This window comes from Stenella coeruleoalba (genome assembly GCF_951394435.1).
Source record: "Stenella coeruleoalba genome assembly, contig: scaffold_363, whole genome shotgun sequence".
In the NCBI taxonomy this organism is placed as follows: Eukaryota; Metazoa; Chordata; class Mammalia; order Artiodactyla; family Delphinidae; genus Stenella; species Stenella coeruleoalba.
The window spans coordinates 172596-189396 of NW_027646334.1; the positions used below are offsets into that span (position 1 = coordinate 172596).

The 16801-nt window shown below is 43.4% G+C and overlaps 1 long non-coding RNA gene across 2 annotated transcripts; it reads left to right on the forward strand.

Moving 5' to 3' along the window:
• The first annotated feature begins 1400 nt into the window (after positions 1-1400).
• On the forward strand, positions 1401-16469 carry LOC307181167. Of its 2 annotated transcripts, none has more exons than XR_013826057.1 (3): positions 1401-1491; positions 8896-8977; positions 16382-16469. It is a non-coding gene; the product is annotated as an uncharacterized lncRNA (long non-coding RNA). The 2 variants fall into 2 exon arrangements; XR_013826058.1 differs by lacking the exon at positions 1401-1491 and adding an exon at positions 6169-6225 and having other exon boundaries at positions 8892-8977.
• Positions 16470-16801: the final 332 nt, after the last annotated feature.

Sequence of the window (16801 nt, forward strand, 5' to 3'; positions counted from 1 at the left end):
GCAAGGAGTAGCTCTTGTCTATTCCATATTTGACTTAAGGAACTTTATCTGTGCTCATTTCAATCTCTGGTTTTATGCAGCACCCCAACTCACCTTTACCCTTAAGCAAGCATAGTTGGTTTTCTAAATTTGAGACCCTGTTCTGTTCTGTAATTCACTTCCTGTGTAGCCAAGTTTACGTTCCGTGTATTACTGATATCTTATGATGTTTCTTTTTCTGTGTGACTTACTTCAGTTAGAATCATCATACCTGAATCCACTCATTGTGCTGCTAAGGGCCTGATGACACAGATTTCATTGCTGAGTGATATTGCTTTGTAAGTAAATACCACAACTTCTTTATCCATTTTTCACTTTCTGCGATGTTGAACTTGTACTGTAAACGAGGTTCTTGTAAACAGAGCCGTTCCAAACTTTGGGGTGGCTGTGTCTTTTTGATTTTAATTTCCCTAAGCTATAGGACCATAAGTGGAAGTGCCCTAGGTTCTGTTGCTTTGTTTTTTAGATGTTTCAGGAAACACCATACACTTCTCCCGAGTGTCTGTTGGCAATTTACATCCCGCCCATCAGCATAACAAGGCTCCCAGTTCTCCATGGCCTGTCCTGCCTTTCTGGATTTTACACTTTTTTCAGATGGCGCTTTTGACCGGGGGGAAGTGAGACTTCATTGTAGTGCAGATTTCCTTTGCAAGCTTGCTTGGTTGGCCAAAAAGGGCGTATGCGTTTTTTATTCCTGTTCATCTTCCGCAGAAATTGCAAAGTGGGCCAAACAGGAGGTTAAAGGCACTGACTCTCCAAGTGAGGAGAGTGTTAGTAAAGCGTCTGGAATGTTGCACCCGAGTACCAGGGGAGGAAAACTGAGACATATTTGAACACGTCTCCCGTTCACATGGTTGATCATACTTGGGTTCCACATGCATGTTTTAGCTGAAGGAAGAATACCTTAAACCTGGAGAGTTGAGACCCGTGTAATGGGTACCATGCAATATGACTTCAATGGGTCTTCATTTGCTCACCGAACCTCTCCAATCCTATCACTGCTGCGTTTATGCCCCTGTACACATGCTTGATTCTCTTTTGGAGACATAGCAATCCATAGGTTTTACGATACTTACTAGTCAGGTACATTCTTAGGCGTTTAATATGCGGTGTTGAGTCCATTTCGTTGAGCAAGGAGTAGCTCTTGTCTATTCCATATTTGACTTAAGGAACTTTATCTGTGCTCATTTCAATCTCTGGTTTTATGCAGCACCCCAACTCACCTTTACCCTTAAGCAAGCATAAGTTGGTTTTCTAAATTTGAGACCCTGTTCTGTTCTGTAATTCAGTTCCTGTGTAGCCAAGTTTACATTCCGTGTATTACTGATATCTTATGATGTTTCTTTTTCTGTGTGACTTATTTCAGTTAGAATCATCATACCTGAATCCACTCATTGTGATGCTAAGGGCCTGATGACATAGATTTCATTGCTGAGTGATATTGCTTTTTAAGTAAATACTACAACTTCTTTATCCATTTTTCACTTTCTGCGATGTTGAACTTGTACTGTAAACGAGGTTCTTGTAAACAGAGGCGTCCCAAACTTTGGGGTGGCTGTGTCTTTTTGATTTTAATTTCCCTAAGCTATAGGACCATAAGTGGAAGTGCCCTAGGCTCTGTTGCTTTGTTTTTTAGATGTTTCAGGAAACACCATACACTTCTCCCGAGTGGTTGTTGGCAATTTACATCCCGCCCATCAGCATAACAAGGCTCCCAGTTCTCCATGGTCTGTCCTGCCTTTCTGGATTTTACACTTTTTTCAGATGGCCCTTTTGACCGGGGGGAAGTGAGACTTCATTGTAGTGCAGATTTCCTTTGCAAGCTTGCTTGGTTGGCCAAAAAGGGCGTATGCGTTTTTTCCTGAATATATTCAGGAAAAAACGCATACGCCCTTTTTGGCCAAGTGCATCATTGTGGACGTTCTGCCTCTTTTCCTATGCTTTCAATGCAATTCCAGTCTACCTCCTGAAATCGGTTTCCTGCAATTCTGCCCCGCTTTCAAGTCCTCTTGGCAGCCTTACTTCAGTCTATTTTTGGACGATAGCTGTCATTTATAACTCTGCAGGTTTGTGAATTACAGTGCCCCTGAGCTCCTTTCTTCATCTCGCTTTCTTGTGAGCTGGCCGCAACACCGCAGGATGGCTTCAGGCCCTAATCTGGTTCCGGCCCGGCATGCTGAGCCTTTGGTTAATTCCTCTTCCTGGTGGGAAATGAGAGTTAAGTATGCCCGTCCAGACACCTCCAGCTAGCCTCTCATTGGTTCTCGCTATTCCTGTTCATCTTCCGCAGAAATTGCAAACTGGGCCAAACAGGAGGTTAAAGGGACTGACTCTCCAAGTGGGGAGAGTGTTAGTAAAGCGTCTGGAATGTTGCACCCGAGTACCAGGGTACAAAAACTGAGACATATTTGAACACATCTCCCGATCACATGGTTGATCATACTCTAGGTTCCACATGCATGTTTTAGCTGAAGGAAGAATACCTTAAACCTGGGTAGTTGAAACCCGTGGAATGGGTACCATGCAATATGACTTCAAAGGGTCTTCATTTGCTCACCGAACCTCTCCAATCCTATCACTGCTGCGTTTATGCCCCTGTACACATGCTTGATTCTCTTTCGGAGACATAGCAATCCATAGGTTTTAAGATACTTACTAGTCAGGTACATTCTTAGGCGTTTAATATGCGGTGTTGAGTCCATTTCGTTGAGCAAGGAGTAGCTCTTGTCTATTCCATATTTGGCTTAAGGAACTTTATATGTGCTCATTTCAGTCTCTGGTTTTATGCTGCACCCTAACTCACCTTTACCCTTAAGCAAGAATAAGTTGGTTTTCTAAATTTGAGACCCTGTTCTGTTCTGTAATTCAGTTCCTGTGTAGCCAAGTTTACATTCCGTGTATTACTGATATCTTATGATGTTTCTTTTTCTGTGTCACTTATTTCAGTTAGAATCATCATACCTGAATCCACTCATTGTGCTGCTAAGGGCCTGATGACACAGATTTCATTGCTGAGTGATATTGCTTTGTAAGTAAATACCACAACTTCTTTATCCATTTTTCAGTTTCTGCGATGTTGAACTTGTACTGTAAACGAGGTTCTTGTAAACAGAGCCGTTCCAAACTTTGGGGTGGCTGTGTCTTTTTGATTTTAATTTCCCTAAGCTATAGGACCATAAGTGGAAGTGCCCTAGGTTCTGTTGCTTTGTTTTTTAGATGTTTCAGGAAACACCATACACTTCTCTCGAGTGGTTGTTGGCAATTTACATCCCGCCCATCAGCATAACAAGGCTCCCAGTTCTCCATGGCCTGTCCTGCCTTTCTGGATTTTACACTTTTTTCAGATGGCCCTTTTGACCGGGGGGAAGTGAGACTTCATTGTAGTGCAGATTTCCTTTGCAAGCTTGCTTGGTTGGCCAAAAAGGGCGTATGCGTTTTTTCCTGAATATATTCAGGAAAAAACGCATACGCCCTTTTTGGCCAAGTGCATCATTGTGGACGTTCTGCCTCTTTTCCTATGCTTTCAATGCAATTCCAGTCTACCTCCTGAAATCGGTTTCCTGCAATTCTGCCCCGCTTTCAAGTCCTCTTGGCAGCCTTACTTCAGTCTATTTTTGGACGATAGCTGTCATTTATAACTCTGCAGGTTTGTGAATTACAGTGCCCCTGAGCTCCTTTCTTCAACTCGCTTTCTTGTGAGCTGGCCGCAACACCGCAGGATGGTTTCAGGCCCTAATCTGGTTCCGGTACGGCATGCTGAGCCTTTGGTTATTTCCTCTTCCTGGTGGGAAATGAGAGTTAAATTTGCCCGTCCAGACACCTCCAGCTAGCCTCTCATTGTTTCTCGCTATTCCTGTTCATCTTCCGCAGAAATTGCAAAGTGGGCCAAACAGGAGGTTAAAGGCGCTGACTCTCCAAGTGGGGAGAGTGTTAGTAAAGCGTCTGGAATGTTGCACCCGAGTACCAGGGGAGGAAAACTGAGACATATTTGAACACGTCTCCCGTTCTCATGGTTGATCGTACTTGGGTTCCACATGCATGTTTTAGCTGAAGGAAGAATACCTTAAACCTGGAGAGTTGAAACCCGTGGAATGGGTACCATGCAATATGACTTCAAAGGGTCTTCATTTGCTCACCGAACCTCTCCAATCCTATCACTGCTGCGTTTATGCCCCTGTACACATGCTTGATTCTCTTTTGGAGACATAGCTATCCATAGGTTTTAAGATACTTACAAGTCAGGTACATTCTTAGGCGTTTAATATGCGGTGTTGAGTCCATTTCGTTGAGCAAGGAGTAGCTCTAGTCTATTCCATATTTGGCTTAAGGAACTTTATCTGTGCTCATTTCAATCTCTGGTTTTATGCAGCACCCCAACTCACCTTTACCCTTAAGCAAGCATATGTTGTTTTTCTAAATTTGAGACCCTGTTCTGTTCTGTAATTCAGTTCCTGTGTAGCCAAGTTTCCATTCCGTGTATTACTGATATCTTATGATGTTTCTTTTTCTGTGTGACTTATTTCAGTTAGAATCATCATACCTGAATCCACTCATTGTGCTGCTAAGGGCCTGATGACATAGATTTCATTGCTGAGTGATATTGCTTTGTAAGTGAATACCACAACTTCTTTATCCATTTTTCACTTTCTGCGATGTTGAACTTGTACTGTAAACGAGGTTCTTGTAAACAGAGCCGTTCCAAACTTTGGGGTGGCTGTGTCTTTTTGATTTTAATTTCCCTAAGCTATAGGACCATAAGTGGAAGTGCCCTAGGTTCTGTTGCTTTGTTTTTTAGATGTTTCAGGAAACACCATACACTTCTCCCGAGTGGTTGTTGGCAATTTACATCCCGCCCATCAGCATAACAAGGCTCCCAGTTCTCCATGGCCTGTCCTGCCTTTCTGGATTTTACACTTTTTTCAGATGGCCCTTTTGACCGGGGGGAAGTGAGACTTCATTGTAGTGCAGATTTCCTTTGCAAGCTTGCTTGGTTGGCCAAAAAGGGCGTATGCGTTTTTTCCTGAATATATTCAGGAAAAAACGCATACGCCCTTTTTGGCCAAGTGCATCATTGTGGACGTTCTGCCTCTTTTCCTATGCTTTCAATGCAATTCCAGTCTACCTCCTGAAATCGGTTTCCTGCAATTCTGCCCCGCTTTCAAGTCCTCTTGGCAGCCTTACTTCAGTCTATTTTTGGACGATAGCTGTCATTTATAACTCTGCAGGTTTGTGAATTACAGTGCCCCTGAGCTCCTTTCTTCAACTCGCTTTCTTTTGAGCTGGCCGCAACACCGCAGGATGGCTTCAGGCCCTAATCTGGTTCCGGTACGGCACGCTGAGCCTTTGGTTATTTCCTCTTCCTGGTGGGAAATGAGAGTTAAATTTGCCCGTCCAGACACCTCCAGCTAGCCTCTCATTGGTTCTCGCTATTCCTGTTCATCTTCCGCAGAAATTGCAAAGTGGGCCAAACAGGAGGTTAAAGGCGCTGACTCTCCAAGTGGGGAGAGTGTTAGTAAAGCGTCTGGAATGTTGCACCCGAGTACCAGGGGAGGAAAACTGAGACATATTTGAACACGTCTCCCGTTCACATGGTTGATCATACTTGGGTTCCACATGCATGTTTTAGCTGAAGGAAGAATACCTTAAACCTGGAGAGTTGAGACCCGTGGAATGGGTACCATGCAATATGACTTCAAAGGGTTTTCATTTGCTCACCGAACCTCTCCAATCCTATCACTGCTGCGTTTATGCCCCTGTACACATGCTTGATTGTCTTTCGGAGACATAGCAATCCATAGGTTTTACGATACTTACTAGTCAGGTACATTCTTAGGCGTTTAATATGCGGTGTTGAGTCCATTTCGTTGAGCAAGGAGTAGCTCTTGTCTATTCCATATTTGACTTAAGGAACTTTATCTGTGCTCATTTCAATCTCTGGTTTTATGCAGCACCCCAACTCACCTTTACCCTTAAGCAAGCATAAGTTGGTATTCTAAATTTGAGACCCTGTTCTGTTCTGTAATTCAGTTCCTGTGTAGCCAAGTTTACATTCCGTGTATTACTGATATCTTATGATGTTTCTTTTTCTGTGTGACTTATTTCAGTTAGAATCATCATACCTGAATCCATTCATTGTGATGCTAAGGGCCTGATGACATAGATTTCATTGCTGAGTGATATTGCTTTGTAAGTAAATACCACAACTTCTTTATCCATTTTTCACTTTCTGCGATGTTGAACTTGTACTGTAAACGAGGTTCTTGTAAACAGAGCCGTTCCAAACTTTGGGGTGGCTGTGTCTTTTTGATTTTAATTTCCCTAAGCTATAGGACCATAAGTGGAAGTGCCCTAGGTTCTGTTGCTTTGTTTTTTAGATGTTTCAGGAAACATCATACACTTCTCCCGAGTGGTTGTTGGCAATTTACATCCCACCCATCAGCATAACAAGGCTCCCAGTTCTCCATGGCCTGTCCTGCCTTTCTGGATTTTACACTGTTTTCAGATGGCCCTTTTGACCGGGGGGAAGTGAGACTTCATTGTAGTGCAGATTTCCTTTGCAAGCTTGCTTGGTTGGCCAAAAAGGGCGTATGCGTTTTTTCCTGAATATATTCAGGAAAAAACGCATACGCACTTTTTGGCCAAGTGCATCATTGTGGACGTTCTGCCTCTTTTCCTATGCTTTCAATGCAATTCCAGTCTACCTCCTGAAATCGGTTTCCTGCAATTCTGCCCCGCTTTCAAGTCCTCTTGGCAGCCTTACTTCAGTCTATTTTTGGAAGATAGCTGTCATTTATAACTCTGCAGGTTTGAGAATTACAGTGCTCCTGAGCTCCTTTCTTCAACTCGCTTTCTTGTGACCTGGCCGCAACACCGCAGGATGGCTTCAGGCCCTAATCTGGTTCCGGCACGGCACGCTGAGCCTTCGGTTATTTCCTCTTCCTGGTGGGAAATGAGAGTTAAATTTGCCCGTCCAGACACCTCCAGCTAGTCTCTCATTGGTTCTCGCTATTCCTGTTCATCTTCCGCAGAAATTGCAAAGTGGGCCAAACAGGAGGTTAAAGGCGCTGACTCTCCAAGTGGGGAGAGTGTTAGTAAAGCGTCTGGAATGTTGCACCCGAGTACCAGGGGAGGAAAACTGAGACATATTTGAACACGTCTCCCGTTCACATGGTTGATCATACTTGGGTTCCACATGCATGTTTTAGCTGAAGGAAGAATACCTTAAACCTGGAGAGTTAAGACCCGTGTAATGGGTACCATGCAATATGACTTCAAAGGGTCTTCATTTGCTCACCGAACCTCTCCAATCCTATCACTGCTGCGTTTATGCCCCTGTACACATGGTTGATTCTCTTTCGGAGACATAGCAATCCATAGGTTTTAAGATACTTACTAGTCAGGCACATTCTTAGGCGTTTAATATGCGGTGTTGAGTCCATTTCGTTGAGCAAGGAGTAGCTCTTGTCTATTCCATATTTGACTTAAGGAACTTTATCTGTGCTCATTTCAATCTCTGGTTTTATGCAGCACCCCAACTCACCTTTACCCTTAAGCAAGCATAGTTGGTTTTCTAAATTTGAGACCCTGTTCTGTTCTGTAATTCACTTCCTGTGTAGCCAAGTTTACGTTCCGTGTATTACTGATATCTTATGATGTTTCTTTTTCTGTGTGACTTACTTCAGTTAGAATCATCATACCTGAATCCACTCATTGTGCTGCTAAGGGCCTGATGACACAGATTTCATTGCTGAGTGATATTGCTTTGTAAGTAAATACCACAACTTCTTTATCCATTTTTCACTTTCTGCGATGTTGAACTTGTACTGTAAACGAGGTTCTTGTAAACAGAGCCGTTCCAAACTTTGGGGTGGCTGTGTCTTTTTGATTTTAATTTCCCTAAGCTATAGGACCATAAGTGGAAGTGCCCTAGGTTCTGTTGCTTTGTTTTTTAGATGTTTCAGGAAACACCATACACTTCTCCCGAGTGTCTGTTGGCAATTTACATCCCGCCCATCAGCATAACAAGGCTCCCAGTTCTCCATGGCCTGTCCTGCCTTTCTGGATTTTACACTTTTTTCAGATGGCGCTTTTGACCGGGGGGAAGTGAGACTTCATTGTAGTGCAGATTTCCTTTGCAAGCTTGCTTGGTTGGCCAAAAAGGGCGTATGCGTTTTTTATTCCTGTTCATCTTCCGCAGAAATTGCAAAGTGGGCCAAACAGGAGGTTAAAGGCACTGACTCTCCAAGTGAGGAGAGTGTTAGTAAAGCGTCTGGAATGTTGCACCCGAGTACCAGGGGAGGAAAACTGAGACATATTTGAACACGTCTCCCGTTCACATGGTTGATCATACTTGGGTTCCACATGCATGTTTTAGCTGAAGGAAGAATACCTTAAACCTGGAGAGTTGAGACCCGTGTAATGGGTACCATGCAATATGACTTCAATGGGTCTTCATTTGCTCACCGAACCTCTCCAATCCTATCACTGCTGCGTTTATGCCCCTGTACACATGCTTGATTCTCTTTTGGAGACATAGCAATCCATAGGTTTTACGATACTTACTAGTCAGGTACATTCTTAGGCGTTTAATATGCGGTGTTGAGTCCATTTCGTTGAGCAAGGAGTAGCTCTTGTCTATTCCATATTTGACTTAAGGAACTTTATCTGTGCTCATTTCAATCTCTGGTTTTATGCAGCACCCCAACTCACCTTTACCCTTAAGCAAGCATAAGTTGGTTTTCTAAATTTGAGACCCTGTTCTGTTCTGTAATTCAGTTCCTGTGTAGCCAAGTTTACATTCCGTGTATTACTGATATCTTATGATGTTTCTTTTTCTGTGTGACTTATTTCAGTTAGAATCATCATACCTGAATCCACTCATTGTGATGCTAAGGGCCTGATGACATAGATTTCATTGCTGAGTGATATTGCTTTTTAAGTAAATACTACAACTTCTTTATCCATTTTTCACTTTCTGCGATGTTGAACTTGTACTGTAAACGAGGTTCTTGTAAACAGAGGCGTCCCAAACTTTGGGGTGGCTGTGTCTTTTTGATTTTAATTTCCCTAAGCTATAGGACCATAAGTGGAAGTGCCCTAGGCTCTGTTGCTTTGTTTTTTAGATGTTTCAGGAAACACCATACACTTCTCCCGAGTGGTTGTTGGCAATTTACATCCCGCCCATCAGCATAACAAGGCTCCCAGTTCTCCATGGTCTGTCCTGCCTTTCTGGATTTTACACTTTTTTCAGATGGCCCTTTTGACCGGGGGGAAGTGAGACTTCATTGTAGTGCAGATTTCCTTTGCAAGCTTGCTTGGTTGGCCAAAAAGGGCGTATGCGTTTTTTCCTGAATATATTCAGGAAAAAACGCATACGCCCTTTTTGGCCAAGTGCATCATTGTGGACGTTCTGCCTCTTTTCCTATGCTTTCAATGCAATTCCAGTCTACCTCCTGAAATCGGTTTCCTGCAATTCTGCCCCGCTTTCAAGTCCTCTTGGCAGCCTTACTTCAGTCTATTTTTGGACGATAGCTGTCATTTATAACTCTGCAGGTTTGTGAATTACAGTGCCCCTGAGCTCCTTTCTTCAACTCGCTTTCTTGTGAGCTGGCCGCAACACCGCAGGATGGCTTCAGGCCCTAATCTGGTTCCGGCCCGGCATGCTGAGCCTTTGGTTAATTCCTCTTCCTGGTGGGAAATGAGAGTTAAGTATGCCCGTCCAGACACCTCCAGCTAGCCTCTCATTGGTTCTCGCTATTCCTGTTCATCTTCCGCAGAAATTGCAAACTGGGCCAAACAGGAGGTTAAAGGGACTGACTCTCCAAGTGGGGAGAGTGTTAGTAAAGCGTCTGGAATGTTGCACCCGAGTACCAGGGTACAAAAACTGAGACATATTTGAACACATCTCCCGATCACATGGTTGATCATACTCTAGGTTCCACATGCATGTTTTAGCTGAAGGAAGAATACCTTAAACCTGGGTAGTTGAAACCCGTGGAATGGGTACCATGCAATATGACTTCAAAGGGTCTTCATTTGCTCACCGAACCTCTCCAATCCTATCACTGCTGCGTTTATGCCCCTGTACACATGCTTGATTCTCTTTCGGAGACATAGCAATCCATAGGTTTTAAGATACTTACTAGTCAGGTACATTCTTAGGCGTTTAATATGCGGTGTTGAGTCCATTTCGTTGAGCAAGGAGTAGCTCTTGTCTATTCCATATTTGGCTTAAGGAACTTTATATGTGCTCATTTCAGTCTCTGGTTTTATGCTGCACCCTAACTCACCTTTACCCTTAAGCAAGAATAAGTTGGTTTTCTAAATTTGAGACCCTGTTCTGTTCTGTAATTCAGTTCCTGTGTAGCCAAGTTTACATTCCGTGTATTACTGATATCTTATGATGTTTCTTTTTCTGTGTCACTTATTTCAGTTAGAATCATCATACCTGAATCCACTCATTGTGCTGCTAAGGGCCTGATGACACAGATTTCATTGCTGAGTGATATTGCTTTGTAAGTAAATACCACAACTTCTTTATCCATTTTTCAGTTTCTGCGATGTTGAACTTGTACTGTAAACGAGGTTCTTGTAAACAGAGCCGTTCCAAACTTTGGGGTGGCTGTGTCTTTTTGATTTTAATTTCCCTAAGCTATAGGACCATAAGTGGAAGTGCCCTAGGTTCTGTTGCTTTGTTTTTTAGATGTTTCAGGAAACACCATACACTTCTCCCGAGTGGTTGTTGGCAATTTACATCCCGCCCATCAGCATAACAAGGCTCCCAGTTCTCCATGGCCTGTCCTGCCTTTCTGGATTTTACACTTTTTTCAGATGGCCCTTTTGACCGGGGGGAAGTGAGACTTCATTGTAGTGCAGATTTCCTTTGCAAGCTTGCTTGGTTGGCCAAAAAGGGCGTATGCGTTTTTTCCTGAATATTTCAGGAAAAAACGCATACGCCCTTTTTGGCCAAGTGCATCATTGTGGACGTTCTGCCTCTTTTCCTATGCTTTCAATGCAATTCCAGTCTACCTCCTGAAATCGGTTTCCTGCAATTCTGCCCCGCTTTCAAGTCCTCTTGGCAGCCTGACTTCAGTCTATTTTTGGACGATAGCTGTCATTTATAACTCTGCAGGTTTGTGAATTACAGTGCCCCTGAGCTCCTTTCTTCAACTTGCTTTCTTGTGACCTGGCCGCAACACCGCAGGATGGCTTCAGGCCCTAATCTGGTTCCGGCACGGCACGCTGAGCCTTCGGTTATATCGTCTTCCTGGTGGGAAATGAGAGTTAAATTTGCCCGTCCAGACACCTCCAGCTAGTCTCTCATTGGTTCTCGCTATTCCTGTTCATCTTCCACAGAATTTGCAAACTGGGCCAAACAGGAGGTTAAAGGCGCTGACTCTCCAAGTGGGGAGAGTGTTAGTAAAGCGTCTGGAATGTTGCACCCGAGTACCAGGGGAGGAAAACTGAGACATATTTGAACAAGTCTCCCGTTCACATGGTTGATCATACTTGGGTTCCACATGCATGTTTTAGCTGAAGGAAGAATACCTTAAACCTGGAGAGTTAAGACCCGTGTAATGGGTACCATGCAATATGACTTCAAAGGGTCTTCATTTGCTCACCGAACCTCTCCAATCCTATCACTGCTGCGTTTATGCCCCTGTACACATGCTTGATTCTCTTTCGGAGACATAGCTATCCATAGGTTTTAAGATACTTAACAGTCAGGCACATTCTTAGGCGTTTAATATGCGGTGTTGAGTCCATTTCGTTGAGCAAGGAGTAGCTCTTGTCTATTCCATATTTGACTTAAGGAACTTTATCTGTGCTCATTTCAATCTCTGGTTTTATGCAGCACCCCAACTCACCTTTACCCTTAAGCAAGCATAAGTTGGTTTTCTAAATTTGAGACCCTGTTCTGTTCTGTAATTCAGTTCCTGTGTAGCCAAGTTTACGTTCCGTGTATTACTGATATCTTATGATGTTTCTTTTTCTGTGTGACTTACTTCAGTTAGAATCATCATACCTGAATCCACTCATTGTGCTGCTAAGGGCCTGATGACACCGATTTCATTGCTGAGTGATATTGCTTTTTAAGTAAATACCACAACTTCTTTATCCATTTTTCACTTTCTGCGATGTTGAACTTGTACTGTAAACGAGGTTCTTGTAAACAGAGCCGTTCCAAACTTTGGGGTGGCTGTGTCTTTTTGATTTTAATTTCCCTAAGCTATAGGACCATAAGTGGAAGTGCCCTAGGTTCTGTTGCTTTGTTTTTTAGATGTTTCAGGAAACACCATACACTTCTCCCGAGTGTCTGTTGGCAATTTACATCCCGCCCATCAGCATAACAAGGCTCCCAGTTCTCCATGGCCTGTCCTGCCTTTCTGGATTTTACACTTTTTTCAGATGGCCCTTTTGACCGGGGGGAAGTGAGACTTCATTGTAGTGCAGATTTCCTTTGCAAGCTTGCTTGCTTGGCCAAAAAGGGCGTATGCGTTTTTTATTCCTGTTCATCTTCCGCAGAAATTGCAAACTGAGCCAAACAGGAGGTTAAAGGCGCTGACTCTCCAAGTGAGGAGAGTGTTAGTAAAGCGTCTGGAATGTTGCACCCGAGTACCAGGGGAGGAAAACTGAGACATATTTGAACACGTCTCCCGTTCACATGGTTGATCATACTTGGGTTCCACATGCATGTTTTAACTGAAGGAAGAATACCTTAAACCTGGAGAGTTGAGACCCGTGGAATGGGTACCATGCAATATGACTTCAAAGGGTCTTCATTTGCTCACCAAACCTCTCCAATCCTATCACTGCTGCGTTTATGCCCCTGTACACATGCTTGATTCTCTTTTGGAGACATAGCAATCCATAGGTTTTACGATACTTACTAGTCAGGTACATTCTTAGGCGTTTAATATGCGGTGTTGAGTCCATTTCGTTGAGCAAGGAGTAGCTCTTGTCTATTCCATATTTGACTTAAGGAACTTTATCTGTGCTCATTTCAATCTCTGGTTTTATGCAGCACCCCAACTCACCTTTACCCTTAAGCAAGCATAAGTTGGTTTTCTAAATTTGAGACCCTGTTCTGTTCTGTAATTCAGTTCCTGTGTAGCCAAGTTTACATTCCGTGTATTACTGATATCTTATGATGTTTCTTTTTCTGTGTGACTTATTTCAGTTAGAATCATCATACCTGAATCCACTCATTGTGATGCTAAGGGCCTGATGACATAGATTTCATTGCTGAGTGATATTGCTTTGTAAGTAAATACCACAACTTCTTTATCCATTTTTCACTTTCTGCGATGTTGAACTTGTACTGGAAACGAGGTTCTTGTAAACAGAGGCGTCCCAAACTTTGGGGTGGCTGTGTCTTTTTGATTTTAATTTCCCTAAGCTATAAGACCATAAGTGGCAGTGCCCTAGGCTCTGTTGCTTTGTTTTTTAGATGTTTCAGGAAACACCATACACTTCTCCCGAGTGGTTGTTGGCAATTTACATCCCGCCCATCAGCATAACAAGGCTCCCAGTTCTCCATGGCCTGTCCTGCCTTTCTGGATTTTACACTTTTTTCAGATGGCCCTTTTGACCGGGGGGAAGTGAGACTTCATTGTAGTGCAGATTTCCTTTGCAAGCTTGCTTGGTTGGCCAAAAAGGGCGTATGCGTTTTTTCCTGAATATATTCAGGAAAAAACGCATACGCCCTTTTTGGCCAAGTGCATCATTGTGGACGTTCTGCCTCTTTTCCTATGCTTTCAATGCAATTCCAGTCTACCTCCTGAAATCGGTTTCCTGCAATTCTGCCCCGCTTTCAAGTCCTCTTGGCAGCCTTACTTCAGTCTATTTTTGGACGATAGCTGTCATTTATAACTCTGCAGGTTTGTGAATTACAGTGCCCCTGAGCTCCATTTTTCAACTCGCTTTCTTGTGACCTGGCCGCAACACCGCAGGATGGCTTCAGGCCCTAATCTCGGTCCGGTACGGCACGCTGAGCCTTTGGTTATTTCCTCTTCCTGGTGGGAAATGAGAGTTAAATTTGCCCGTCCAGACACCTCCAGCTAGCCTCTCATTGGTTCTCGCTATTCCTGTTCATCTTCCGCAGAAATTGCAAACTGGGCCAAACAGGAGGTTAAAGGCGTTGACTCTCCAAGTGGGGAGAGTGTTAGTAAAGCGTCTGGAATGTTGCACCCGAGTACCAGGGGAGGAAAACTGAGACATATTTGAACACGTCTCCCGTTCACATGGTTGATCATACTTGGGTTCCACATGCATGTTTTAGCTGAAGGAAGAATACCTTAAACCTGGAGAGTTGAGACCCGTGGAATGGGTACCATGCAATATGACTTCAAAGGGTCTTCATTTGCTCACCGAACCTCTCCAATCCTATCACTGCTGCGTTTATGCCCCTGTACACATGCTTGATTCTCTTTTGGAGACATAGCAATCCATAGGTTTTACGATACTTACTAGTCAGGTACATTCTTAGGCGTTTAATATGCGGTGTTGAGTCCATTTCGTTGAGCAAGGAGTAGCTCTTGTCTATTCCATATTTGACTTAAGGAACTTTATCTGTGCTCATTTCAATCTCTGGTTTTATGCAGCACCCCAACTCACCTTTACCCTTAAGCAAGCATAAGTTGGTTTTCTAAATTTGAGACCCTGTTCTGTTCTGTAATTCAGTTCCTGTGTAGCCAAGTTTACATTCCGTGTATTACTGATATCTTATGATGTTTCTTTTTCTGTGTGACTTATTTCAGTTAGAATCATCATACCTGAATCCATTCATTGTGATGCTAAGGGCCTGATGACATAGATTTCATTGCTGAGTGATATTGCTTTGTAAGTAAATACCACAACTTCTTTATCCATTTTTCACTTTCTGCAATGTTGAACTTGTACTGTAAACGAGGTTCTTGTAAACAGAGGCGTCCCAAACTTTGGGGTGGCTGTGTCTTTTTGATTTTAATTTCCCTAAGCTATAAGACCATAAGTGGCAGTGCCCTAGGCTCTGTTGCTTTGTTTTTTAGATGTTTCAGGAAACACCATACACTTCTCCCGAGTGTCTGTTGGCAATTTACATCCCGCCCATCAGCATAACAAGGCTCCCAGTTCTCCATGGCCTGTCCTGCCTTTCTGGATTTTACACTTTTTTCAGATGGCCCTTTTGACCGGGGGGAAGTGAGACTTCATTGTAGTGCAGATTTCCTTTGCAAGCTTGCTTGGTTGGCCAAAAAGGGCGTATGCGTTTTTTCCTGAATATATTCAGGAAAAAACGCATACGCCCTTTTTGGCCAAGTGCATCATTGTGGACGTTCTGCCTCTTTTCCTATGCTTTCAATGCAATTCCAGTCTACCTCCTGAAATCGGTTTCCTGCAATTCTGCCCCGCTTTCAAGTCCTCTTGGCAGCCTTACTTCAGTCTATTTTTGGACGATAGCTGTCATTTATAACTCTGCAGGTTTGTGAATTACAGTGCCCCTGAGCTCCTTTCTTCAACTCGCTTTCTTGTGACCTGGCCGCAACACCGCAGGATGGCTTCAGGCCCTAATCTGGTTCCGACCCGGCATGCTGAGCCTTTGGTTAATTCCTCTTCCTGGTGGGAAATGAGAGTTAAATTTGCCCGTCCAGACACCTCCAGCTAGCCTCTCATTGGTTCTCGCTATTCCTGTTCATCTTCCGCAGAAATTGCAAACTGGGCCAAACAGGAGGTTAAAGGGAATGACTCTCCAAGTGGGGAGAGTGTTAGTAAAGCGTCTGGAATGTTGCACCCGAGTACCAGGGGAGGAAAACTGAGACATATTTGAACACGTCTCCCGATCACATGGTTGATCATACTCTAGGTTCCACATGCATGTTTTAGCTGAAGGAAGAATACCTTAAACCTGGGTAGTTGAAACCCGTGGAATGGGTACCATGCAATATGACTTCAAAGGGTCTTCATTTGCTCACCGAACCTCTCCAATCCTATCACTGCTGCGTTTATGCCCCTGTACACATGCTTGATTCTCTTTCGGAGACATAGCAATCCATAGGTTTTTAGATACTTACTAGTCAGGTACATTCTTAGGCGTTTAATATGCGGTGTTGAGTCCATTTCGTTGAGCAAGGAGTAGCTCTTGTCTATTCCATATTTGACTTAAGGAACTTTATCTGTGCTCATTTCAATCTCTGGTTTATGCAGCACCCCAACTCACCTTTACCCTTAAGCAAGCATAAGTTGGTTTTCTAAATTTGAGACCCTGTTCTGTTCTGTAATTCAGTTCCTGTGTAGCCAAGTTTCCATTCCGTGTATTACTGATATCTTATGATGTTTCTTTTTCTGTGTGACTTATTTCAGTTAGAATCATCATACCTGAATCCACTCATTGTGCTGCTAAGGGCCTGATGACACAGATTTCATTGCTGAGTGATATTGCTTTGTTAGTGAATACCACAACTTCTTTATCCATTTTTCACTTTCTGCGATGTTGAACTTGTACTGTAAACGAGGTTCTTGTAAACAGAGCCGTTCCAAACTTTGGGGTGGCTGTGTCTTTTTGATTTTAATTTCCCTAAGCTATAGGACCATAAGTGGAAGTGCCCTAGGTTCTGTTGCTTTGTTTTTTAGATGTTTCAGGAAACACCATACACTTCTCCCGAGTGGTTGTTGGCAATTTACATCCCGCCCATCAGCATAACAAGGCTCCCAGTTCTCCATGGCCTGTCCTGCCTTTCTGGATTTTACACTTTTTTCAGATGGCCCTTTTGACCGGGGGGAAGTG